This window comes from Agelaius tricolor, unplaced genomic scaffold (genome assembly GCF_023055355.1).
Source record: "Agelaius tricolor isolate 1412-34295 unplaced genomic scaffold, bAgeTri1.0.p SCAF_14, whole genome shotgun sequence".
Taxonomy (NCBI): Eukaryota; Metazoa; Chordata; class Aves; order Passeriformes; family Icteridae; genus Agelaius; species Agelaius tricolor.
The window spans coordinates 4,686,285-4,711,426 of record NW_027269274.1 but is presented as its reverse complement, the minus strand read 5'-3'; the positions used below and the strand labels follow the sequence as shown (position 1 = coordinate 4,711,426).

At 43.2% G+C, this 25,142-nt stretch overlaps 1 protein-coding gene across 4 annotated transcripts in view; it reads left to right on the top strand.

The window, feature by feature from the left end:
* The window catches only part of MITF (melanocyte inducing transcription factor), a 99,956-nt gene that overhangs the window by 5,870 nt on the left and 68,944 nt on the right, over window positions 1-25,142 (top strand). The window contains exon 2 of one of the 4 annotated variants that reach the window (XM_071439360.1): window positions 1,941-2,118. The exons of the other annotated variants lie outside the window; for them this stretch is intronic. The gene's annotated coding sequence lies outside the window, so the exon portion shown is untranslated. The remainder of the gene's footprint in view (window positions 1-1,940; window positions 2,119-25,142) is intronic. 4 annotated transcript variants of the gene reach the window in all.

Sequence of the window (25,142 nt, the reverse complement as noted above, 5' to 3'; positions counted from 1 at the left end):
CTGCCCCTGGTACTGCTCATTTCCCCATGTAGAGTGGAGGTCATTTCACAAGCTTCTGGTGTAGAATTTGTGAGGCTGCTGTGAATCTGTCCACTGTCATTAACAAGTAATTGCAGAGCCTCTTGTGCACTGTGTATGTTTTTATTTGGCACTTAGGGCAATGTATCAGAGTCCTTCCCAGCACGGTGGTAGGCAGCATGACTAATTCCTGCTGTACAGCCTGGTCAGGATCTAGAAGAAAACTGGAAGTGAGAGAAGAAGAGATTTGCAGATTTGCAGATCTATTTTGCAAGCAAATTCAGCCTCTTAAACATGTTCTCTGATTAAAAGTTGATTAGGAAAAAATTAGTACAGCTGCTTAAAAATGAGGGTACAGGAGAAACCTGTTCTGACACTTAACGATGCTGTCCTGTTTCTGTGTTTGCTTTTAAAAGCAACATGCTTTAAGACTTGGAAAATGAAACAGAAGGAGTAATTTTCTGTTTACTTTTCTGCTAAAAAAAAAATTGAAATTGTGTGTTGGCTGTTAATTGTGTTCTGTGAACAATCTGCTGTTTCAGTGTTGGGAACAAAATGAGAGTCCAACTTCCATTAAGCTGGTCAGGCTCTTGGCCATTATTGTCTGTCTCGTTCTATTTTGGATTTAAAAAGTTTTTGAGATGCACAGGCTGTAACATTTTTGCTTAGAAAAATTAACTGTCTTTTAATATAATTTTTTGCTGGAACAAAGACAACATGATTAAGCAGCCTGGCATGGCAGATTTTGCTGGACAGTTAACTGTTGCATCACTATCATATTATACAAGAACTGTGATGATTTATTTTTTAAATCTCTAGTTAAACAGTAACAGCACAACTAATGGCTTGTGTGTAGTTTTACACTTCATTTCATACTGGTGAAAAAAAAACAGCGTAGGAAAATGAATTTTATTGCATATTCACAATATAACTATGCCACTGCTTTATCTGCAACAGCTGTGAAAAACCTGATGCTGTTTTGAGTGTCAAGATTGAAATATTTAGGTTCACTGGAGCAAAAGTCTTGGAAGAGGTGATCCTGTTCTCCAGTCCATCTGAAGCAGAAGTTAAGTGCAGTTTTCAGTGTTAGGCAGCCCAAGGCTCTGCTTGCTGTGGGTGGGCACCAACAGTTTTGGGTGCCTTTTGAAAGGCTCTGTCTCAGTGTCTTTGCCGAGAAATTCAGCTTGTGACTTGCATAGGCTTTAGTCACTGCTGCCTGTGGGCTTCACCTGAGAATAGGTGTTTCAGAGAGGCCACAGTAGTGTCCAGGTGAAAGAGGATAGTGTGGGTATCACTGGTACAAGCACAAAAAAGGTGACAATTACCAATGAGGGCTTGCACTACAACTCTCAGCTAATACTTCAACGCTAACAGTGCCCTTGGATGGAGCTCACTTTTTCTGGTAACATCCCTGCTGCAAGGCCTGCTGTAATGTTTGTGTTAGCAGCTTTCTGCCAAGCATGCAAGCCAGGGGCTGGTGGTTTTTAGCTTTTTTCCTTCAGTGGTAAGTGATTATGTAGAAATACTCTGCAGACTCCCCCCACCCTGACCTGCTGCTTGCAGCTGCTGCATGGACTGGACTGGCAGGTTGAAGGGCAAAATTGTGTTGCTGTGATATATAATTACTTCTTCCAGCATGACCCAACAGAGCAGCTTGCTGTGATGATTGTTACGTGTACTGCTATGTAAAACAGAATGCAAGTGTAATGTGGGGTTCGGGCTAGTATTTTAATGTTGTAATTAGCAGCCTCTAACCGTAAACAAGTTTTTTTTTAAATCAGTTCCCATGAAGATTATTCCTTTACAATGCAGGCAGACATACATTTGCAGATGTGGGGTTTATGGATTCTGTGTTCCATGCAGAAATGAGCATCAAGAGCAAACAATTGCCTTTTTTTCAGACCCTTCTTCTCTTACTCTAGAGCACCTCAGGTCCAGTGTCAGGTGGCTGGAGCCCAGTCCTGCAGTTGGTATTTCATAGGGATATTACAACTCAGGGAAACAGTTGCTTTGGGGACGATGCTGCAGCTGCCACCTCTGGGAAGACTTGGATTCATCCTCTTCAACTGCTCCCCAAAAAATACTGATCTAAATTCACAGGTACGTTGCACCTTCCTTTGTGCTGCTCTTCTGGCAGAAAATGGGCATAAACCCACCTGAAGCTGCTGTTTGGGCTGGTGTAGCCAGGGTGAGCATGTTGGGGGTCTGGTCTTCTCAGACCACCCTGTGAGGCTACTTCTGAAGAGAGCACTGAAGTTTTGGAGAGTTGGAAGGATGTCTGTGTCTGTTTAAAACTACAAAAGCAATCTCTGTGTGCAAGGATTACGTGCCTGGTTTGGCCTACTGTTACATTAAAGAATTTATTTGGGGTGAATTCTGAGAAAATCCGGGTGAATATTGGTATTTTGGGTTCCTGGAAAGATGTTGATAATCTCTGAGATATTTAGGTGATGGAATCTTGCCAGTTGTAATGTGTTTAAAACAGCATGATGATAACATAGTATATTGTTAAAGCTTGCCTGTAACCCAAATGCTGAGATGGTGTCTCTTTTCTTTGCAAATATGTGACAACACAAACTGCTGGAGGAATGGGGGAAACAAGTAGGGCAGGGGAATTGGGGTCTGGAGGTGGGAGAAAAGTAACAAGAAGTGGGAACAACCAGAATGTCCCAAGTGAAGGATGCTTTGTAGGATGGAGACTGGAGCAATCCATGATTTGTTACTAATCTTACTGCCAGCTGTCCTGTTGTAACATATAAACACATAAAACAGGAACTGCTGTGATCCTTCCTGGAAGAGAAGCAGCCAGCTAGAAAACTTGGGCTGGAGGTACTGTTTCAGGGTGAGAAGATGGGAGCAGACTTAGGAAGCTGTCAGATGGTGAGAAATTGGGAATATGGGCAAGGGGAACATGTGGTTCTGGGGCTTCAAACTGGGAGGTCGGAATAATGCCATAGAAGTGGAAAAGGATCTGAGTGGGAGAGCTTAGCTGAGCATGTTTTGTGCACATGTACTATTTCCTTTCAGAATTCTTTGGGTTTTTATCTAAATAAAGGAGAAAGCTTGTATAAAGTATGACTTTGGAAATGTTTTTTCTGGATGTGTTGCTGCATGGTAATACGCATCTGTAAAGCCAAATTAGGAATACAAACCCTTTCTATAATGTTTGTGAACTTCAGTCTGGATAAAAGTTGCAACCTGAGAGAGTGAAATCAGAATGGAATTGACATGTGTACACATGCAGGAGGGAATGATCTTAGAGAAAAGCAAAGGGAAAAAAAATTAGGGGCTGTTCCATTGGAAGCTGGAAGGAGTTCAGGGGCCTGTGGGTCTCTTGCAGTGTGTCCCTTGGATGCCATTAACTACTGTGTTTGGGTTTCTGCTCAATCCAGCAAGCTTTATTTTATTTGTAGCAAATAGTCACAACTCTGCCCAAGCTCAGCCATCTAAATGCACATTACAGCTGTCAGTCTGTCCAGTGAAGCCACAGGCACGGTTCACAAGAGTTGCTGGGATCATTTATTTATTTATTGCTGTTGTATCACGAAGGTTGCTATCAGATAAATAATTATTCCACCCTTGGAGAAGGTACATTGTAAATCTGCTAAGCTGCTCCTTTGTTTGTTAGGCTTGTGCATAATGAGTTTGGAATTTAAGATGAGTAGTGTGCTGTGCAAAGTGCTCATTTCGTGACCTCATCTTGGCCGGGCTGGCCTGCCCCTCCACCTGTCACATCCTGTGGGACACTCGGGGCTGTGTTCATTAGGGGAGCTCTGGATTAGCCTTGCATCATCTCATTTCTATGCCTTCTGCTGCCTAGTGGAATTTAAAAAAAACCCCACAAGGTGGGTGTCTGGGTTCCTCAAAGAACTCAGGGTGGCTTCAAAGTGAGCTGGTGAGCACTGGCCTGAGCTGGCCAGGCAGGCTGTGAGAGGCTGCTGGTGCTGCTGAGCTGAGTTGGGTGTTGGGTCCAGGGGAGCTGTTGCTAAACCCTCCTTGGAGTGACGTGCCCAGGGCAGGTGTGCTCTGACAGAAATGAGGAAGAGCAGGTAGTGTGACATCCCCCTGCCCCAGCTTTGTCCACTCAGCACATAGAAGTTTTGAGTTCCAGTCCTGACTGTGACTCAAGACACAGGATTTTAAGTGCCCACTGTCCTTGGGAGTGCCCAAACATAAACCATGGACTTTGTGAGGTGTCTTTTTTTTTTTTTTTTTTTTTTGCAGAAGCTACTCCATTTTGCATTGTATAGTGTTGTTTGAGCCTGGTAGGGGCAGGAGTGACTTGGTGTAACACAAGGGAGAGAATATTTGCATTGGATGTTCTGACTTTGCTCCAGAAAATAGTTACTGGTACAAAGTGGAACAGTTCTATCAAGAAGCAAGATGTGCTCAGGAATTAGATGGTTTTCAGCTCCATCTAAAAGGTAGCTGTCCAAATTTCTATACTTGAGGTCACAGCATGACATATGGGGACCTGCTCAAAGTAAGAATGGTGATGTATGGGGCAGAGAGAGTTGGATGAAGGGAAGGAGTTCTGAGATGTTGCAGGAAGGTAAGGAAGTTGAAGGGTGGTGTGGGCTTTGATGCCCAAAAGGCCTCTCAGAGTGCTGTGTGTTGGTGAAGCAGCTTCAGGCAAAGGTGGATATTAAGAGTGACGACAAACATACGTTAGTTCTTAGGAGTGCTTAATTTTTTAGGAATGTGAAGTCATTTGTGGTACAGCAAAAGGAGCTTGAATCTGTGTAGAAACAAGTTACAAAGGAGTAAGGTGAGTAAGGCAGGAGCTGAATTAAGATTATGTCTGTATCACAAACTTGTTTTTTAATTTAGCTGGTTGCATAATTTACAGTTTCAATCTAATTGCAAAACTACTGTGCAAGTGATAATTTGGTTCCCAGCTAACGCAACTTTTGATACTGTACAAAGCTGTAGGGGCTGTTAGCCCTGAAGATGCCGTGGGCCAGCAAAGACTTTGTGTTTTTCAAGTGTGTCCAGTAATGTAGAAAAGTGTGAAATGGGTCTGCCTGTTAGGAGGCTCTCAAAGGTGCTGGAAACAAAACCTACAACAAAACCAGGGTTGGCTGGAAGGGGCCTGCTGCTGCTGCTGGACATTTTCAGAGCTGGGGAGGGAGGTCTTCCTTGCAGCTTTTTTGGTATTTCCCAAGGAATTGGCCACCCTACCTTTGCAGCAGCTCCTGCTTTCTGGGAGAGATCCCTCTGAGCAGGCAATAATTGCTGTCTTTCCAAAGCAGTCCTCTTTTGTGGAGGAGTCATAATTATCCCTCACTTAGTCTTTCTAATGAAGGTGCTTGTAAGAGTTGTGCTGGGGTGCAAAGATGTCCATAAGGCAAAGTTTCCCTGTCTGTGCCTGCAGTAGTCTCTTGCCCCAGTCTGGGGCGTGTGTTCTTGGTTCTCAGGTGGGATCTTCAGGCACTTGCTCTTTGGAACTGGGGACCATTTGGCTTTTTGCCTTGCAGCACCACTATAAACAGACCTGCAGAGAAACAGGTCCAGTGATTTTGTGTTCCTGAAGGCTGCTCTGCTGTGCTGAGAGGCACGCTGGGCACCAGCTCCGTGAAAGGAAGCTGCTGAGAAAAGGTGGCTCTTGCAGTGAGCTTCAACCAGGGACACCTGATGGTGGCTTTCTCAGCTGCTGATCCCACCATTTCCATCCTCAGAGCTTTTCCTGGCAGCCTGAGGAGCTGTTTTAGGAAGGCACAGAGGGCAGCTGGCAGGGTCCTGCTCTCCCCAAGGCGTGCGGGAGCATCGCTGCGCTGTCGCTGTGCTGCAGGGCTGCGGGTGAGCCCAGCCAGCAGCCCTGCATGAGAAAACATGCTAATGATCTGAAGAAAAATACTTCAGGGATTTCTTCCTGTGTGAGAAACTCAGTTTAAGTACTGAGTTTGCTCACTGGCCTGTTTTCTCCTCTCGATTCTGGGGTGTACTTGGCAGGATGGTGCTGCTTTGTGTGATAACGAGTCCCATCCCCTGCTCTGGGATAGCTCCTGCCCCGTTGCTATGAAACATTTTAGTTAGATGCCATGTAAAAGGGATGAATATCCATCTCTGACTGCAGAGGGGTATTTTTTCGTGGCTCATCTCTTGCTGATCAGTTTTTTTGATTCTGCCGGTGGTGGATTTGAATGATTTCAGGTGTTGTGTAATTATAGAGATGCTTGTTTCCCTATCTGTAATTGAATTCCTTTGCATTGAGATTTATTAAATAGCACAGCACAGAAAATTGCAGTATCTCTCCTCATCCCTTCTCAGTGGGTTTATTTTCTGTGGCAAGGACTTTCACAGCTCTTGAAATTCTAAATCTGTAATCACTATTTAATGTAAGACAGTTTTCCCTGTATTTAAGAGCTGCAGAATCAGGCTGTGCTTTGGAGAAAATAGCAAATTTGCTAAATTTGGCTGCTTGCAGAGTCATTCAAAGTACATAGGTTGTTCAGCAGGTGCTCTTTGGCTTTTTGTGCTGTGGGGAATGCTGGGTTTTGGAGGTTAAGTGGGTGGGAATGCAGTTCCTTCTTTCTGCATGTATCACAGGAAAAATTAAGTGGTTGAACTGCGTGCAGTTTATTTGGTGGTGCTTACAGCTGCAGAGCACCCCTGGCAGCAGAAAGCTGGGTCCTTTAGAACTGCAAGATTGTATTGATTGTGCTGCATTTCTGCTGGAACAAAAATATAATGGGCTCAGCATTTGCACTTTCCACTTGTGCATTGTTTTCTCTTTATTTTGTGTATTTAGAAAACGCTATGCTTTGCAGACTGCTGGTTTAGTATTTTCTGTGGAATGAAAACCATCTGGATAATTTAACTGAATTTTATCGAAATTTTTGGGAACAGGCTCTTTTCTGTTTCCTGGCATCTTGTTAGAAAAAGATGAGAATTTGAATGAAACTTCAGGGAGGTGTCTGATGTGCTGGAATTTTAGAAACAATTTGGGCTTGTTTGAGGTTTTAGAAGCAATTGAAATATTAAAATGATGTATAGTGTCTCCCAAAAGCATTCTTCCTGAGCAAATGCCTGCATAGACTGTCCTCCCCCCTAAATTTACTTTAAATCCTTGGCATAGTGGGAGCTGCAAGCTAAGAAAGCATCCAGTGTTCAGGATGAAGCTTCTTTGAAAGAAATCAGACTTAAATGCCAGCTGAAGTTAAGCATATGTTTTAAGATCTGCCTCAATCAGACCTTTGTTCAACACAACACTTCTGTGTAGTCTTTATTTCAGAATCCTAAATAATTCAAATGGTTTTGTACTGGTAGGTTTCATCTTGTTGCAGCCCCAGGCCTGTAACAAACACAGGAGAGATCCACCAAGCCTGAAGCATGCGAGCTGTGCTGCTCAGAACTATTTGTGCTTCAGCTTCAGCTCATGGTTTGAGCTCAAATCCATGTTGTTGGATTGGGAGAAGAGTGTTCAGCATATGGCAAGATCCTAAACCTGATGTACTTTCCAGCCTGATACTGTGATTTTAATATGTTCCACTTTCACTGAAATACTACTTAGAAAAGTGAAAAATCACACTAGAAAAAGATAAATTCATAATCTTTTCAACATGAGATGCAGAATTAACTGAATTTTGGTATACAATCTGTTTAGCAGAGGATGATAAGTATCAGCTGGTTTTTATTTTCTTTCTTTTTTTTTTCCCCCGAAAGACTTAACTGCCCATTTAGTTTTTGATGTTCTGATGATAATGTTTGAGATGAGTATTTAGATCTGCACATGCTTATATCACAGAACAGTTCCCCCAGCCCCCACATGTGTGTTTGCCTGCTGTGACAGGGAGGGCTTGTGTGGCTTCCCTGGAAAAGGAGCTCAAAATGACCACAATTTTTTGGATCCAAAACTGGGTTGTTCTCAAAGCCAGCCACAATGTTGTCAGATCTGATGCTGGGTGTCACAGGGACAGGATCTGAAAGTTTGGAATACAGTTGTTTTCAATAGTCTGAAGCTTTTCCCAGTGGCTGGACAGACTCTCAGTCACTGAGGTGACGCCTCTGCAGATCATCTTGTCCAGCTCCACTGCTCAGAGCCATGTCATGCTGGATTTTGAGTATCTCCAAAGACAGAGACTTCACAGCTTCTCTGGATGACTTCTTCCAGTACTGATGACCCTCACAGTGAAAAAAGTGTGGAACTTTTTTTTTGTGTTTTGGGTTATTTTTTGAGTTGTACATAAACTGTTTCCTGAGTTCTTTGTCTCAGTGCACATAAGATGGACTATGCAGGAGGCTGCACATCTCCCCAAGCTGCACTCCCTCAGGTTTGCTTTTTGAAGTAAAACAAGGAGCTGCATTTCTTATCTAAACTATTGGATTTTGCCCTAAAAACAGTGGATTGTACAGGTCAAGCTTAAAACCTGGTGAGCAAAACTTCTGCATCCTTCAGTCATGGCTCAAGGGCTCACGAGTTTTCTTCCTCATCTTGATTCAGCCCTGTTTGACACAGTTTAGTTTTTAGCTCTGCCATTGCCCATTGTGGATGGATGCAAAGCACCCTACAACATAACCTTGCATTTAATGAGCAGTTCAGCCTCAGAGCAGAGGTGATGTCCAGTGCTGCAGAACTGTGCCTTGGTGTTGTTTGTGCAGAGCACTTGACAGATGCTCATCGCTCGCGATGTTATCTGGACTCTTTAACATGTATAATAATTCCACCAGGCTGTTGACTAAAATATTCCTGTTCTTTGATGCACCAGCACTGACTTGTCTGCTATGAATTCATACACTGAAGTTGAAATTACTTCCAAAATAGTAAACATGAACTTCGGCCGTTTCTTGCTCTGGGATAATTCTAGAATCGGTTCCTTGGTGAGCTGTGCACAAAGTGGCTTTCTGTAACCTGTAGCTGTTTCTGTTCATCAGGACAGCATACAATGCACTTAGGCCAAGCTATGTTTAATACATACCACATGGAATTGAGCATCTAATCTTTAGCTGGGACTGATCTTGCCTTGACTCTATAGGACCATGCTTCAGTTTCATGCAGATGGTTTTTGGAAGCTTCAAGGGCCAATAAACTGGAGATTTTAAAGAATATGTTCCTTAGCATAAAAAAAAAAATATTGGAATTACTGGAAAAGTTTATTTCAGAGATGTCTTCCAGGATAAAATGAAGTGTAGCAATTAAATAAAAATTTTCAATGACACTGTGAATGACAAGCAAGAATACATTGCTATGTCCTGCTGTAGCAGTCTCACTTGGTTTACTTGCTATTAGCCATCAAGGGGACCATGTTCAGTCTCCAGTCTGTGTTTTCTGAGGCTGCCTTCATTTCTGTGTATTCCCCAGCTCTGACATGTTTGGATAATTGCAGTTGACTGGCAACAGCAAAACATCAAATATAGAAAATAAGCCATGTTTACTGTTCCAGACTTCGTTCATTTTGCATTTCCAATAACTGTTGAGAAATAAGCAGAAGGTTACAGGTGATCTCCCAAAGCAGCATTTTTTGGGGAAGAGATAAGATTTCTTAATGCCATCTAGAAGCTCCAAAGGAACCTGGGACCCTGTAGGTTCAGTGGTCCTTCAGTGATCCTTCACGATTTTAGATGAGGATGATACTATTATTTATGCAATCCTTTTGGGCTTTTCTTGTGTGGATTAGAGTCTCTGTGGATGGTTAACAGTGAGCAGCAATACCTGTCTAAGTCAGGATACTTAGGGCATGGTTAGCTGCTCAGTGCTTTGGTGACAGAATTAATACCATGTGAATGCTGAGTGTTGGTAGATCTTCATAGCAGTTTTTGCATCTACCTGTAATTCATGAAGTGAGAACTCTTTTTACCCATTGCTTTAAATTGTCTCCCCATGTTTATCCCAAGGCTCAGTGGTGTGGACAAGGCAGGTGAGAAGCAGATGGGGGAGAGGTCTGGACATCTGCTTACAAATGCATCACAAAGTGCCACTTGAGTGGCTCACTGCAAATGCAAGATTCAGGGTCAGGAGTCCTGTCCCCTGTCATCTGTGTAAAATGTGGGATCCTGGGAGGTCTTAATGTGTGAGCTGCAGCTTGAGTAAAGCTGTTGGGGCAGTTTAACTCTGCAATGCTTAACTTCAATTAAGTTGTCAAGTTTAGCATTGCTTTAGGCATTAATAGAGTTTTACTCTCACTTAAAAATCTGGTTTAGTAATTAACCTCCATTTTATTCTGGAGTTCAGAAGGTGCTCATTTAGAGCAGCAAATCTAATGTCATGTGAATTAAAACATGAAAGATATGCAGTAATGAGAAACCGAAACAGGGTAGTGCAGAAATTTGATTATATACAGTTTACAGGGAGCTGAGTTCTTAATGAGAAGTGTGTTAAAGGCACAGTCTTGCCTCTGCACTTGCAAGATTAAGGGATGTTCTGAATTAAATTGGGAGTTAGTAGTGGAGCTGGTATTTGTCACATTGCACACTGAGGTTTTGTTGCACTGAGGTTTTATTGTACAGCTTTTTCTGAAATCTGGATGTGGGATGGCTGTGACTGTACAACCACCAAAAGGTGTGAGGCATTTGCAGGGGCTGGGAGAGGTGTATAAAGATGAAGATCCCCTTTTTTGTTCTAATGGAAGTTTGAACACCAGCTCCAGCATATTCTGCTGAGTTTATTGTTGGAGAGAGACATAGAAGGTGGTACATGGAGAAGAATTACACCTGCAGGCAGCAGAGTTGCTCCACAGAAATTGGCCTGGTCTTTGTGATGTAGTTGGTAGAGCTTTCCATGCTGCTGTGTCTGTATTTTACATCCTACCACAGCCATTAGTGTTATAAAGAAAAGTCCCCAGCTCCTTTGACAAGGGGACTGTTTAACTACTCCCAGCACTGCATACAGATGTGTTTAATTTTCCTCAGAAAGTGTCAGTTTATTGCATGTGTCATGTGTGGAGTATGTGCCAGCTGGTAAGTCCTGCGTTTTTCAGGGCTGGACTGCTGGCATCACACTGGTTCATCCAGGCTGACTTGCCTTTGGATATAAGGTACAGGCTGTCAAAGAGCCTGGAACACTGCACCAGTTTCTGCTGCCCAGGAGTTTAGGGTGACTGCAAGGATAAAACACAGGTTTCCCCTTTTATGCTGGACACTGCATGCACAAAATGCTGATCACACATCTCTTTCTGGTCTGCGAACCAGAGACTGTGTCACAGATCAAGTTCAGAACATGAACATTTGCAGAGCAATGCTGTCCATCGTGCTTTTGCCCTGTAATGTGCATTCTCACATGAAAGTGCACTTTTACCAATTCTTTGTCATTGCTACTTCAGAAAATGCTGGCAGCGAAGATGCAGAAGTCTCAGTGTTTTTCCAACCATCTTCTCTCTTACTTAGGTATGTGAAATCAGAGGCTTTGTTTTCGCTATCATTTAAGTGATTTAAGGTAAAAAATAGCTTCTTATCACTTACTTAGCTAGTTGATTTCAAGGCAGTAATGTGGGGTAAAAGTTCACCTCACGCGTGTCAGAAGGACTCTGCACTACATGGGTGTGGTTTTGTGCTACACCTGGTCTCTGCAAGGTATGGCTCTGCTCAGTCCTGGGCTGCTGAATGACTGTAAGGAGAATTGGTTTATCTCACTGATTCAGTGGGAAGGGACCACACATGTTCCAAAATAAAAGGTTTTCTATCTGCTGACAGAACTGACTTGTGCTATGGCCACACAGTTACAAGACCCAACCCAAGGGAAGATTGAGAAACCAGACTGTGGGCCAGACTCCTCCTGCTGTGGCAGCTTGCAGTTATCCTGGGTTGGATGGAACTTAAAATTGTGTTGCTGACCTTATCACAACATGTTAGAAGTCATGTGTGAGTTGCATGGTTGCTGGCCTGTGGTTGTTTCTTTGTATTAGGTTGAATTTTGCTGTCTTAAAACCAGCATTCCAGTAGAATGTGTGGCAAGTACCACACAGCCAATGACACCTTTACCAATGAATCCAGTTTGAGGACTTTGTGTCTGATTTTTGATATATTGAATTTCTGAAATGAACAAGAATCATATGCCAGTGGTCTGTTAACCTGCCAGGGCTCTCTTCTTGAGCTTTATGCTTACTCCAGAGGAACCATGACCCAAAAATACAGGCTCACCGAGCTAATCATCTTACAGCTCAAGCATAGTTGAGTTAATTCTGTGTAATAATTTACTGCTGTCAGCTCTACAGCAGGAGTTATCTGTGTGCAAAGTCCTGGTTCACAGCAAATACCACGTAATGCAGGTTAACACTAACCCCTCTGACTACAGACTAAGTTGAACTGTCTTAAAACACGCTGGCTGTTGTCTAACCACACACTTGGCTGCTCTGTCTGCTCTGCTGCTGGATGGTAACTTGTTTAGCCAAGGGATTTCGATGGACTGCTGGAGTCCTCCTGCCACCATGGAGGCCTGGAACCATTTGTGTTGACTGAGGCTGTGATGACCAAGTTGTCCTGTGTTAATCCATTTTCCATGGAAGACAGAAAGTGTAGATAAAGGATGAAATGGGGTTAAATTCTTTCCCGTGAGTAGCTGCTGCTGGTAACTGTGGACTAGTTTGACAGGGTTCACATCTGTGTTAACTTTCAGAAGACAACATGAAGCTATTATGCAGTTACTACCCACTCCAGGATCTGCACATCAATTAGGAGAGGCTGCTTACTCATGCTCCTCAAAAGTTGTGCCAAAATAGCTATTACATTATGTCAGAGCCCATATTTTCATCCTGAACAATTAATCAGAATATAAACCTTGTTTCTCCTCAGCAGCTTTGAATATAGACCTACACCTTTGATAAATGGTGCTTTCAGCTGCACTGGCTGAAGAGGGCTCCTCTGCTGCTGACACACATCAGGGAAATTGTGATGAAATGTGATATTATTTTGTCAGCAGTATATCTGGGAAGCTCCAACAACACCATGTTCTGTAAACAGCTTTAGTTCCATGTGTTATGACTTATTCTTCTGTAACACTTTGGGTCCCCTCTCGGGACACAGCATCCCGTGCTGCTGGTAGGTGCTGTGTGAGCATGAGGGGAGGTGGTGGGCTGCTTCACAGCAGCTCTGCCATCTCAGAATAAGACACAAGAAGCAGATGGCTGGGGGGGAAACAATGAGGCAGAGCTGTCAGCGTGATGGGATGGAGTCCTAGCACACCCACTGCTTTGCTGCTGGCAGAACCCTGCTCCGTGTCCTGCCCTGGAGGGAGCTCTTGATGGACTTGGTCAGGGCAGGGACACTTGGAGGTGCCTCTGAGGATCTTCCTTTGTGAGTGGGATAAAGCACTGAGCAGGTGTTGTTGGAGAAATGTGGTGTTGTTAGTGACCATCTTCCAGCTTTCTTCCTCGAGAATCAGGAACCTGGGCTCTGGATCCCAGCCCTGTCCCCTGGGGTATTTGTGGTGCTTTGTTGCAGCCCAGAGATTGATGGCAGCAGGGCCTTGGGCAGGTGTAGGGTCTCAGGTAACACATGACATGCCAAGGAAGTAATGCCTGTGGTGAAGTGACAAAACCTGTTGTAATGAAAGCAGAATATTTGCTTTACTGATGCTTCTGGTTTTAGATGTGGAGGAACATGGAGACACATTTGTCTCCTCATTTTCCAGGCTGTAAGAGCTGCCTGATAATGCTGTTCAGGAGCTCCTCTTGTGAGAGTATTTGTACTGTGCAGCCTAAGACCTGAATGAGGATTCTATACAGAAAACAGTACCATCATGCTGATGGCCAGGCTAAGCTTTGTGCTGTAATTCTTGATCCTAATTCACAATTTTCTGTCTTTTTTGTCTTTTGCCAAATACCTTTAATGCAGAGAACATTATAACTCAGAAGAGATGGTTGTATGATAAAAATAGAAGCACTTGCTCCAGTTCTTCCATATGTTAATGGCTGGATTTTCAGGCAAGAGATTCCAGTAAGGTGTGCCAGCAGTCTGCATACCTGCATGTGCTGTGGCCCTCTTTCCATGAAAAAGCTGTTTGGGTTGGAGACAAGGGTGAGGTCATTGGGAGTTTGGTATCTCTAAATTGGATCCAATTTTGTGTGATTTTATTAGAAGAAATGAAGAGTTGTAATTCCTGAGGTACGTGCAAGGTTCTTGCTTTGGAAATTCTGTCTTGCTTCCATTTTTTTTCTTCTCCATTGTAAAATCATGAGTGCATAACTTCAACACACTGGAGGCCATCTGGAAATAGCTGGAGCAGGCTCAATTGCACATTACATTTGATAAAAACTTTTCAAAGACCCTTTCTCAGGGGAAGGAGAAGGGTGGAAGCCTGGAAAAAACTTCAATAAGAAAAACAGACAGAGATTAGAGTTCAATAAATAGGAAATTATGGTAATGTTTTCATTCAAAGAAAATGCACAGGCAGAGATATTAGATGATGATTGAATACAAATGTTGAACCATCAAAGTGGTCCCTTGCCAGTGGCTGTTCTCTTGGTTTATTCTTTCTTCTACCAGCTAATGTATGTGGCTTCAAGATGCAAACCACTTTTCCATCATTTCATGAGACACCTACCTGGACTAAAATAAAAGTAAACTCATTAAATTAAATAATACAGGCTTGTAGGGAAAGTAATAATCTTAAGCAGGTAGTTAACACATGGATTTGCTTGTTTGGGAGGCTGTGGAGGTAGATTGTGCTGGAAGGCTTGAAAAGATGGGGCAGTTCCATGGACAAACCAGACAGAGGGCAGCTGGACTGGGGTTGCTCTGTCCCTCAGTTAGTGACTGTGGATGCTGGAGGGGAGCAGAGCACAGGGAGTAGCTGGGCCTGTGCCCTTGCCCCTGGAGACAGGGTGCTGAACAGGACAGAGTGTGACTCTGCCTCTGCCGTGCCCTTGGCCGGCACCTGGGGGCTGGGTAGTGCTCAGCCAAGCTCTGGCAGGTTGGATGTCTCGTTCCTTCTTTCTCTTGTTGTTTCCAACCCAGGAACAACTCCTCAAAGTGTGGACTAATGAATCATTGCAAGTGCTTGATGTGTTGGCAGCTCCTTGCCACCCAGCTTCACACTCTGTTCTGCTGCCGTAATTTTAAGAAACTATTGGAACAGTGCCCTCCTCCCCCAAAAAAAGTCTATCCAGAGATCTGGGAAGTAATGTATGCAGCCCTCCCCCAGTTTATTTGTACCAAGCCATTTGGGTAGGCCTTGGTGTTAGTTTTAGCAGCAGAGCAGGTTCTAGTCAAGGAATCAAAATCTTGGATGTAGTTTACCCTGAGAAGGTAATTGAGTGAGTTATTCTAGTATTGGTGAAAACAAACTCATCTGAGTTGGGAGAATCCAGTCCAAGACACCAAAATCTCCCAAGTCCATAAGAAAGAGTTTTGCTTTACGTGGGGCATTAGTCATTATCCTGTCAGTTGTGTTTGGTAGTTTGATTTAGAATTTATGTAGCAGTCTCTCACGCCAAGCTGTGTTCTCTGTTCATCTTTGCATGTACAGGAGACTTGTTTGTTCTCCCAGTGTCTTGGTTTCGTTGAAAAACTGAAATCTGTACTTTCATCAGCTATTTGTCATATTTTATTTGACTCACAAAGTCCATATCATGATGTACTTCAGTGTACATATTAAAACAACTTAGTGCAGTGTTTCTAAAAGTCTCTGGGGAGCAGATGCCTTGTGAGGGGGACCTGCTTCCCTTGGCTCGGCTGTGGGGTCAGTAGGTTGTATTTGTGCTTTCAGCAGAGAAGAAATAGGGAGTTATGGAAGTCTGTGGTCCTCTCCTGACTGGGTACTCAATGAAGCTTTGGGCTTTCACCCCACAACCCTGTAACACCTTGACCCTTTGCTTTCTGAAGCAAACCACAAGTCACATTGCAGGTGAGCCTGGCCAGGGGAAGAGTTTCCATTTTACAGAGGGGTGAAATCAGGGACCGTGTTTCATCTGGAAGCTGAGAATTGGGCCTTTCCTTCAAATCCAGAGGAGCAGTCCCCTTCTCCAGGAGCTTAAACCCTTTTCCAGTATTTGAAAAGTTGCCTGCTCGCCTCTGCTAGTGTTCCTGCCTTTTATTTTCCTCCATTTCTGCAGTGTCAGGAAGAAAAAATAAATCTGTAATCCAAGTAACATCCTAAATATAGAAGTGCTAGTTTACAAATGAGAAGTCTTTCTGATGGCTTCAAAATGGTTTTGTAATAAAAGGAAATGTATTTGACACTGCCAGAATTTACAGTCCCACCAGAGACTTGTGAAAGAACTGCTATACCAAACAGCCTGGGCTGGAATGGAGCTTGTTGACACGTAGGGGTTACTGAAGGGTATTTCTGGCTGTTGCCATGAGGATGGCTTAGCAAGAAAAAATACCTTCTCTGCAACTACTGTAGGGCCTGCCTGTACCATCAGCTTTAAGAAAAAGTATTTTAATGGATGGTGGTTAAAGGGGGAGGCTGCTTTTCAAAATTGGTACCAAGATATGGCCCCTGAGAGCCAGGAGGAAGGGGTTCTGAGCAATCTGGTGTGGGTGGTACAATCTAATAATGCTTTTGGCTGTTTAACTGAGTAAAAAACCACTTTTTTCTCGAGTCCCTGAAACTTCAGTTTTTAGTTTTTTTTCTCCCTCTCTTTCTTTCTCCAAAATCTTTCAAACTTTGAGTCTCTCATGTGTTCAGTTATAATTGCAGGAAGGTGTCACAGTGGTCTTCAGGTTCTGTCAAGCACAGAGACCATTCTCAGCTGTTTGATGAGATTTCAGCTATAGGTTCAGAGGTGAATGGTTTTATTCCATTTGACAGCAATTATTTGCAGCTGCATCCAGGGGTCCAGTTCTGTTTGGCACTTAGAGGCATAACCGCAAAGGAGTTAGCAAAAATGGGTAATTTGCCATGGTTTCTGCTTAGTCCTTTGAAGGCACTGTCAATGTGTTGGGGAGAGAGGAACCTTCTTCCCAGCTTCTGAGAGTGTCCAAAAATAAAATGGGAGGACTTAAAAAAGTGGCTGATGATAGAAGAGAATAAATAGTCTGTAATGAACTTTTGCACTATCAAAAGTAGTTTGCAGGGTGAAACAAGATGGCTAAAACAACTATAGGAAGCTTGATCAATATAATTGTCTATAAAACTGAGGCTCTAATGCTTCATTGTCTTCAGAGGAAGTTCCTATCTTATTCACTGTCACCCACGAGGTTTGCACTATATTATTTTCATCTGCAGTCCTCTTAAGGGCTTTATGGCTTGCCTGGGAATCCTGTGTTGCTGCACAGTCAGAAATTAGAATGCCATGGTGTACTGCACATCGAGGATTTGCTTAAATGTTTTGCTGAGGATCAGTTCCCCGTGCTGCATGGCAGCGGTTTAAACAGCAAAACCCCACTTTTAAAGCCTTAGTTTTCATCCACGTTTAGGCCTGTGATTGTATAACCTGTTTCTGTGGGTGCTGGGGCTTTGCTCTGCTTTTTGCTGTGATTTTAACTTGAAGGCTTCTGCTGTCCTCACACCACTGGCTCTTGTTTGAGTCCCCACTGTGCTGGGCACCACCAGGCTCTGCTCCTCCTTGGTATGCAATGAAAATACCTCCATGAGCTCTCAGAGATGTTTCAGGTTACATAAACCAGGATTTAAAATAGTATCTTTTTCACAACATTTGGAACACGTGTTCGTGAATATAAATTTTCAGCGCAGTGCCAACAGAGTTAGTTTAACAGATGCAGAACTCTGTTACTAAGTATAGTTTCTGCAGTTATCTCCCCACACAAATTTCTCCCTGGGCATTTGCTATGTGCTTATCAACACTGCAGAAGATCATATGCATGTTCTTTTTTTTCAGCAAACAGTCTGCAAGCTTTCTGCTTTCAGAAGCTATTGAAAGCACGTTCTTCTGAAGCCACATTGAGTTTCAACTGATGAATCAGAATTCTGCATGGAAAGATTTGGGTACAAACACAATAAGAAAATTTAGCAATACTTTTTTTTTCTTGTGTTTTTTTTTTTTTTTCCCCCAATCTTGCTTTCCCTTGGTAAACAGCAACACTTGCTGGCAAGAATGGGAATAACAGATCAATCTGCTTATTTTCAGTTGTTGGATTCGTGTGTGTCAGTCATCCAGCTCTTTTCCAGCTGTTACCCAGTGAGAATTTACCTGGTAGAGAGGAAGATTTAATGTCTTGGCAAAAGATCAGATTCCTCCTCCCTAGTGACATTAAAGCCACAAGAGGGGTTTAATGTCACTGGGGAGCGAAGTCAGTTTCAGATTTTCTTTGAAAAGAAGCCGAGTTCTTTGAGTTTTCCCACCAAAATAAAATGCTCTGATGAGTTAGGCAAACGGGATTTGGTCACCAGTAAGCTCAGGAGACTATATTCAAACAAGAAAGAAGGAGTTAATTGAAGGTTGCCTGTTCCTCTTTTGCCAAGCAGCAGGACTTTTGTAGGCTGTGAAACTGTGGTTATTAGCCAGGGCTAATGGGGATTGTCTCATTCATTACCGTGCACTATTAAGAGTAACTGTTGGTTCCTCTGTTCAAGCAGTGCCTCTGTTGCCAGTGCTGTCAGGAGATCTGCTTCATTTAAAAAAAAACAAAGTCCTGGGCTTGGTATGTTAGTAGCCATTGAAGAGGAACATAAAAGGAATACAATAGGAACAACATGCTGAAAAGAAACACGGCTTTTAAGGTTGTTGAGTGCTTAATTCTTTTGTAATCAAAGAGAATTCAAGTGCCCACACACAGTAAAAATAGGGCTGGGGAAAAGAATCAAAACTAGCAAAAAGGCTTTGGGTTTACTGAAGTAAAAGGGGAAAAAAAATGGGAGAAAGTATCAAAGACCCTTAAAACTAATGAACCAAAACAAAAAAGAAAACCTCTAACCAGACAGAAACCCCACCTTGATTTGGTGGAGGTTGAGTGGCATAACTTGTTTTGCCATGATGTACCTTTTGTGTCCCATCACATCTGACAGGTGGCAGTGGAATGTGGAGGTTCTGCATCAGGTGTGAGCACTGCAGAATTACTTATCTTCTGTCTGCTTTGATGTCCAGTAACTTATCAATGGATATAATTTTAGAGAAACATTGGTGTTGAGGTTTTACATCTCTATTTTTGTGCATATTTTAGATTTTGGTGTTAAGATTGCGTTGTTTCTCGTATGTGGGACATCACAGTCCTAAATCTTTGGCTGATTAAGGAAAACAAAAGAGTTTCTATGAAAGTGTGTGGAGTGATCCTGGGAGAGGGAGCCCTTTGCCTGTGTCCTGTGAACATCAGTGCTCTTGGGTTGTTGCTGAGGGATTGGCAGAGTTGGATGTGCTTGGATAACTGAGGCAAGTGAGCATCTCCTAGAGTGGACACAGCTCTGTGCTTTGGGAATAGGAGGGGGAAAGCCTCCCTAATAACTGGGTTTTTTAGTTTATTTTATTGAACTTGATAATAGCTGTTGTGAGGGTTGCTTCAAAAGGATTGGTGGTGTGGTCTGTAGTGTCAATTCTCACCTTCCTAATTCAGAGTTCAGTTTGTTGGCACCCTGGCTGTGGTAGGTCCAACCTCCCTAGTTGTCCCTTCCCCACCCCAGTGGTTTCCATGAAAATGGATTTTTCAGCAATTTAAAACTTTTTCCATAGGTGCCATTTCTTTCTGCTCTGCTTTTTCAGGCTTCAACATTGGTGGTGCAAAAAAATCTGTGCTGGGGTGTTTGCAGGATTCCCTAAACAAAGAACTACTGCTCCAGGTCTGCCTCTGAGTGTTACTGTCCCTTTCCTTGCTTAAAGACCACCTGTGTGGTTGGATTCTGCATGGATTCATCTCCTAAAAGTAACTTCAGGGGCTGCTGTTGGGAGAAGAAAACACAGCTGGGCCAAGGAACCTGGAGCCTGCTGGCATGTGCTTTACTTGTCTGCACCTGGGGGCCAAACTGATTCCTGAAGTAGTGTAGGACTTCCCCCTTGAAATAGGGAGTAGGAATATGGGGAGGCAAAGGAAAGCTTGGGATTTTCCATATCCTTGTGCTTAATTTAAGGCAGTGATTCAGCCAGCCAAGGGAGACAGTTTATCTGTTCAGCTCTGGTACAGGCGTTGCCACTTCTTGTGCCAAATACCTTTGAGGATGGGAAGAGACAACGTTGTCCTTCTGGAAACCTGGGAAGAATTTTGGTGGTTAAAAAGAAATAAAATAAACTTGAATCTACTGAGTTTGTGCTGCCATTTGCACCTAATAGGAGAGAGTAGGGATTACAGCAGAGTTCAAGAAAAGAGCCTTGATTCTATGAGTATGTAATATTAAGGAAGCCTTTTATTTTTGACTGATTTATGTACCTTGGTATTTTCATGTCTCCTGGAGAAGGCTACTGTGTGTGGTTTGTCCATCCAGCAGCTGTGGTAACCCATAACTCTATAGTGCTGTGCTGTAGGTCTGAGATTAGTGTTGAAATCTGCACGTTTATTTCTGAAACACAATACAAGTGTAACAACTTCTGCAGATCAACTATAGATTAGCAAATACTTGGTGAGTCATACCTTCTCCTTGCTGCCTTTTTTTTTTTTTTCTTAAGCATGTCATAAACATTTAGGAAAGCTCATTCATCCCAGATAGGTGTGAAATCAATCTTTGATGCATAGGGCTGTGACTCAGGGAGTGGAAACAAAAAGGCTACTTGGTGTAATGTCTGCTGCTGTGCTCTTGCCAAATGCCATGAGCAGAGGGGGAAATCTCTCCCGCTCCAGTTTGTTTGGGAGATGCTTTGAAGATTATGGATCTCTTCCATATAGCAGACACCCAATTAACTGTGATTAGGAGTGTTGTAGGTAATAGCTCTGCTATGAGGATGAAGAGAAGATGAGAAAGATGAATAGCACAGGATGTGCAGGTATTGGCTGGATGTGTGAGGGGAGGTGATGGGGTAGTGGGAGTCTTGTTCCACGGGGAACAAGACAGCAGGAGAAGGGAACAAGACAGCAGGGGAGCGTGAGACATTCTGGCCTGGAGGGAGCTTTTTCAGGAGGGTTTCTAGGGCAGGTGTCAGCAGCCTGGCTGGGAGCTGATGTCAAGGTGAGTTTCTGCCTCATCTCCTCTCTCTGGCTTCAGTCCCTCTCTTTGTTGTGTATGTGCCTTTGGCCCTTCTGATGGAATAAGTGGGACTGCATCCCCACAAGATCCTTAGGTCTTTTATGCAGCACAAAGAGCAACTCAAAGCCTTTAGAATCTGTCTCTTGCCCATTCTTTCTGGCTTGAAATTAAGTATGTCAAATATATCTTTAGCTGTGAGAACTTTCCTTATCCTTCCATGTCCATCTTCTGTCCCCAGGATGCTCCCCATCCCTTTCTTCTCGTACTTGCTCTTTCAGCATGGAGGTGGTTTTGTCTGTTAGTAAAGGGAGCTGGCTGCCATAATTTCCTGCATGTTCTTCACCTTCTTCCTTCCAGTCTTGGAAGTCACTGTTCCAGATTTATCTTGTGTTACACCACATCTACTTCCCTTCCCCAAAGCTTTTTCTGTGTCCAACAGATCGTGTTCCATGATTGTTATCTTTGTGAGCCATTTAAAATGATTTTATTAGGGAACTGTGCTGTAAGTTGAGAGATGGCAGAGAGTGTGTGTCATGTTTTTACAGCTCTTGGTGGCACACAGGAGCCTGTGCACTGTTCCCAGTGGGTGCCATGTGCTCTAGAGCTTGCTGTCCCAGGCACAGACTCTGTCCAGCCTCTTGCACTCGGGCAGCTGGGGCTGATGGAGCAGATCTCAGGGCTCTCTGGCATGCTGAGTGTGTTTGAGCAGTGTTGCTGTTCCTGTAATTGCGCTGGGTGGACAAACAGGCTGCTTATTGCTCCTGTGATTGCCCAGGAAATGTTCTGTCAACTCCACCCTTTTTTTCCTGATGTGTAGCACATCCCTCTGATCCAGTGTTGAGCTAAGCTGGAGAAGGGAGCAGAGCACGGGGTGAGTCATCTCACAAAGCTTTTGCAGCAGGTGTCTGGCTGAATCTGCTTACCTGCCTTTCTTTCCTCATGGTCTTTTTTTCGCCCCATCTCTCCAGTTTCTTTGGGTTGTTGTTTAGCAAGGTGCTCTCAATAGAGAGAGACTTACTAGCTTATTTTTTGCCATCTGTCTTCCATTCTTTCCCTCGAGATCTTCAGCTTGCAGTGCAGAGGATAAACTGGCAGGTAAAGATGATGTTGAGATACTTTTTGTTGCAACACTTCTATGGCAACTTCATTCAAAGAAAGTGAAGGAGAAGGGTCAGCAGAGCAGCACTTGGGGAGGAAGGAGAGGGAGGACTCCCAGCTACAATGCTGTTTCAAGTAAAACTTTGTGTTGGCTTTGTTGCATCAAAATGAATTGACCATTTCACATGGAAAAGATATTTTTCCTTTCTTCAAAGGGAAGAAGAGATCCACATTATGAAGTGGTTCAGGCTTTTTTGTCATTATTAAAAAAGACAAATAAACCCTTTGGCTAGCATCTATTGTAAGGACTGCTGCTGTCTGCTGGCACTCTTCTGTCTCCCCTCATGTTTCTTATGTTGTCTGTCTTCTATAATTAAAGTTTTTTAGGACATGAGTGGTCATGTTTGCTATTTGTGTGGTGCTGTTTGAACAAGATGCTGATTGATGCTGACTGCTCCTGTGCTCTGTGGCAGTGCAAACAAGTAATTAAGTAGCAGATAGAGATTTGGTGTATGTATGAGTGGATGTGCATAACCCCCCTGATATGCTAATATGGAGGGGGAAATACAGAGCTTTAGGTTTTGTGACTTTGATAAATAAACTGTTTTCAGGTACCCAGTGTGCTCAAGGGAATGTGGCAAAGTAGAAGCCTCTGAGTACAGGAAGCTGTCAGGAATTGCAGACACGAGTCATTCAGCAGCTGCTTTGTTTAATACTTTTAAATGTTACTGTAACTTTTAATGCAGATGGACAAACCTTTACTCATTTAAACAAGTAATTTTGTTCAAATGTCTGTAATAGAGTGTATTAATGCTTTTGGTCCTCATCACTTTTTTACCAGTCAGAAAGAGAAAGCTGTAATAGGGTCTCCAGTAAGTCCATTTTGATATAAGTCCACTCTTCAACTCCTCTGTCACTGGATAAATGCTGTATGGTTTTTTTTTTCACAACATAAATATTTAAAGGGAACATAACTTGTTGGTGGAAACCATCTAATTAAAAGTATTAGGAGCTGTGTTTATTTATAACATGTATGAATAATTATTACTCAAAGTCTGGGTATTATTTTCTTGGGAAGTCCCTCATTAGAAACTCTGCATCATCAAGGGTGAACTGCACTGTTACTTAACCAGTTTCGGTTTGCATCTGGGCAGAGGCAGCTGAAGGAAACTGCAGAGGCAAAAGGAACATGCTGTGAATAGGAAAGCAAATTTTTCAGCATCCCAGCATTTTTTGTAATTATTTTTATATACGTGTCTGGAGCTTAAATACTCTCAGTGCTGAGCTGCTTGAGCAGTGCAGTGTTATGTGCGTGGAGTGTTGTTCTGGGTGGTGCAGGGAGGAAGGGGGAGAGCAGGCAGGGAGAGGGGGGGGTGTTTCCTCCCCTTCATGCCAGTGCTGCTGAGCATCTCTGGGCTGCCATGCACCTTCTGCCAGACTGCACTCCCTTGGTGCAGCTCTGCTTGGATTATACATCCAAGCATTTGGCCCCTCTCCATTTCCTTTAGAACAGGGACCATTGTTTGCGCTTGGACAACAGTGGCTGTGTTTTCTAGTTCAAAAAATGCCTTATAGAAAAGGCCTTTATCATCATCCCTGCCTTGCAAATGGGGAAATAAAGAGAGAAGGGAGCAGCTTACCCTCAGGTGATGGAGATGAGCAGCAGTGAGGAGCAGGATCCTTGTCCTCACCAAGTCCTGTAGTTATTTCATCTGATGTTAGTGCTATCGAGTAAAACTCTCCTGTGAGCTTGTAAAATAAGAGTTTATTGCAAAGTATTTCAGAACATGAACAACCTTTCCCTCCATGCAGCAGAGCTGGATTAGTTGCAATTACTGGTAATCATGGCCTTAAGCTACTGGCAGTGATATTCTTTGACAGGTAGGGATAGCTCAATAGTCAGTGCTGGAGCTTGGAGTTGGAGAGGCCTGGCAGACAATGACAGCAAGAGCAGGCTGCTTCTCATCCTTCAGGTTCCTGAGAAGGGAAATTTCTGTACTTTCTATTCATGGCTGGGGCTGGGAATTGCTCTTCTTGTGGTCCCATGCATGGAGAGTGAACTCTGACTAGCTCACTTTGTGAAGCTGCTCCTTAGATTTTGTTACACAACACTTGTCCTTTCCTTAAACAGAACAAAACCAAAAGCCTTCGGGTTTCTTGTCCTTATTTTCTCAATTCTTCAATGCTGTTGTTTTTTTCTACAGTACTTCCCTTTTTTTAAGATCTGATGGTTAAGTTCTTCTCGAGCCTGTAAATACTCATCTCCTGTCCCATCTGTCTATTTCTCCATGCACTCTGAGAGCTACTCTTCCATCTTTACTGCAGTGATACTCACTTGTGCTCTCCACACTTTTCTGGCCCTGTCTTTTTGCCTCTTACTCCTGCCCTATCTGCTACCCTTCTCATGCTGCTGATGCTTCAGACTCCACCTGTGTCACATCCCTTGGGGTTGTTCCTCACACACTGACTCTGTCCTGACAGCTTCTTCTCTCTGTTTCTTTTTTCTTGCATTTTCCTGTGCCCTTTTCTCCTGAAGGAGAAGGCTTCTTGTGCTACATTCTTCATTTTGTGCTATATTTTCTTCTCTTCACTTTTTTTCTCTGCCCTCTCTTTTTACTATTGAAGAAATGAAATTTCTGTACTTTGTGCCTAATAGCCAGATCTTGGTTCTTTGTGTTTTACAGTATAAAGGAATCCCAGCAATACCTCTCTACTGTATAGTGTTTTGTACAGCACAAACCCAGGAGTGATCCCCACAACTCCTGTTTTGTGAACTTACTTAATTTAGGGAGCAAATGGTAGGAAAATAATCTAGAAACAAAGAATGGTCGTAGTAGTTACAAATTCAGCTTGCAGGACAAGGAGAGGCTGCTCTCTGTATTAAGAACTTTTTGTTTAAAAGTGGAAATTGTAAAGATTTTGCTAACTGTCCACTTTTGAGACCAGGCTAGGGTGGAGAGCAAGCACTTGTGGCAGGACATGAGTTTGTTTTGTGTTCAGGGTAGGGTGACAAGTGATTCTGACCTCTCTGTCACTTTTTTTCTTTTATCCTCTGTTTGCTATCCATTAATCCCTATATCCA